Here is a 2,843-nt window from a genome sequence, read left to right on the forward strand (position 1 = left end):
AACATCCTGTCACAGCCTGCATCCACTTCACAATGTTGTGATGCTTCTTCATTCCACCAGGTGGTGCCATTTCATTATCACAGCAACGTGTTTATTGTGAGACTTCTGTCCAGGACACAAGTACAAGCACTTAACACCGAATTGTGAACATAGAGGCTGAGCTACTCTGGTTTATAGGAATAAGGAAGTGGATTTTAAACTATTGTTTAAAATTTTAATTTTAAAGTGATTTTAAACTTTATGTTCTTGATCGATTTATAAAGCCGATATCTCAGCTAACGGCTCACTGGTTCATAACATCCGGGAAAGACTTTCCAACTGTGAGGTACAATCACCAGGCCCTGGAGGCAAACTGTGAAAAGCCCTTTGACTCCCACCTTTGTACTTTTGAAACTGTTTGTACTTAAAACTGTGGATTTTTATGTGAAAATAAATTTTCTCACTAAACCGATTTGCTGTTTTGACATTTTTCTGCTTAGCAATAAAAAAATAATGTGTTCCTAATGTTCTGCTAACAGCTAATGAAAGCTCATTAAAGGTTAGAATATTACATGAACATAAGTGTATTCTGAATGAAAAGTGTGTACCTTTAAAGGTATTTACAACTGCTTTATAACACATTCTAAATAAGACAAATTGATCCCTTCCAGAAAAATGTCATTGCAGGTTTTGTTTACTATTTTACTTGTTCACAATAAAATCTGTTCTAAAAACAGATTCCTCGAACATGCACCTAGTGACATTATTTAAAGCAAAAACTGACTTTTTTTCTATTTTTTATTTTTTTCTCTATTTGTGTTTTTTAATAAAATAATCAAGTCACCCTAAAGTGTTTACCTGTGTTCTCTTTACTGATTCTTATAACATCTTGATTATTGTCTTTGTGATGTAATCAAACCAAGTCGTACAAACATTTTTTGCTTTGTTTTGAGGTTGTTTTCTGAATGGGCTTGATTATTTGCTTGTATAAATGTTGTCATCCTAGAACCGTCACTAGATTGTATATTTAATAACCAAAATATTTTTGCCACCGTGCTTACGAAGTATTGAATAAAATAAACAGGCACTAGTTTTTTTTTCTGACAATTAAAAAAAGTTACATTTCAACAAAACAATTTTTTTCTGGAAAGATATTTGTAAGAGATGTACAGTTATTAGGTAAGAGAGGTTGAATGCCACTGACAGGTCACCAGTTCATCAGAGAATAACACAGAGACAAATGGCACAGACAGGAATTCACACTCAAACTCACTCCTAAGGGCAATTCAAAGAGTCCACCTAGCCCAACATGAATGTTTGGGTCTGTGGGGTACATAAACATAAATATTAAAGAAATTAATATTCCAATAAAAGAATATACACTAAAATAAATATGTGTTTATTTACAGCTAAATCTGTATTGTTGTTGGTGTTTCTCATTGGGGCATTGAATGTTTGTCACACACTGCTTGTCCTGACCTCAAATTAATCTAAGATCCTCAATCTGAATATATCAAATCAGCTGGTTTTTGTCATACACTTTTCAAACCATGAACCTATATATTGAGCTGGTTATAGAGATCCTAAAGAAAATCAAGATTATATCAAAATCAATAGAATTCAACCTCTTTAGCAACATTATGCATACGTACATTTTCTGTTCTTTCCCTTCTTTATGGCCACCCTTCACAAAACAACCTCTATAGAAATATAGGGATTACATAAAAACCTCTGTCAGATAGCAACTGTAGCAAAGAGCAAAGGGAGTAAAGAATCACAATAAAACTGGTTAACTTTCATCCACATAGATCAATCATGTAATTTCTAGAATAAATAGTTCAAACCAATAATGGGCAGCTTCATTACCTGATTAGATTTGTTTCAATATCTAAACTAATGATTTGTTTTCAACTGAAAACATTCTGAGGGGATTCCAATTTGTATTCATTTGGTCATTTTTTATAAGTAAATTAAATTTTCCTAAAGGCTGTTTTCCAGACGTTTCTGTCAAAGATTTCACAGCCGAGCTAAAATGCCAAGTCTGACTTGATCAGAGTTTTATTTGTATGCTGAGTGTTTGGCTTTTTCAAATGTCACAATATTGAAAAATGCTAAAACAAATGGTTTTCAGTTTAAAGGTAGTTAAATGTCATACCAACACAAATCAATGAAACGGAGAAAAATGGATTTTCCATTAACTTTTTAATCAGTGATTTTATTGTTTCTAAACAATCTGACGCAATATAGTAGAAATAAAATGGACATCTTGTTCTCCTAGATGATAAACAAAGAAGGGTGAAACACTTCACAGTCTGTAGAGAGAGAGAGGAAGATTATCTGACATTTGTCCTGCAACTTTAAGATTATTCGTCTCTCATCAGCACGGGTGCAAACAGAACCGCTGCCAAGCCTTCTGCTATTTAATCCAAAGGACTGCGGCCAAACTCCTCCACACAGGGATGCGTAAACGCCATAACTCAGGGCGAACCTTCAGAGTAAAAGCTGCTTATTTCAAGTTTTGTGGGTTAATTTTACTTAGGGCATAATAATTAATATTATATCATTGATTAATATTAATATTAATCAATGAGCGAGAGTTCTACTCTAGAGTGTAAGTCAGTAACAGACGATGAATCTCAATTGTTCCTACCATCGTAGATTATATATCCAAATTTTGAATAGGTTAAAATAAACGGAGACATAAATCTAGCAGTAAAAGAAGTGAGTTCGTGCTTCCGTTTGTCTTATTTTGATGAATCCAACCGGACATTTAACTTCCTTGAGTTTCACGCATCCTCTGTTAAGCTGGCACATCTTGGACGCGCACAGTCCGGTGGATTTGTTTTGTCACCCTTGCTGTTTGG

The sequence above is a fragment of the Poeciliopsis prolifica genome, unplaced genomic scaffold (genome assembly GCF_027474105.1).
Source record: "Poeciliopsis prolifica strain line A6 unplaced genomic scaffold, Auburn_PproV2 SCAFFOLD213, whole genome shotgun sequence".
NCBI classification, from domain to species: domain Eukaryota; kingdom Metazoa; phylum Chordata; class Actinopteri; order Cyprinodontiformes; family Poeciliidae; genus Poeciliopsis; species Poeciliopsis prolifica.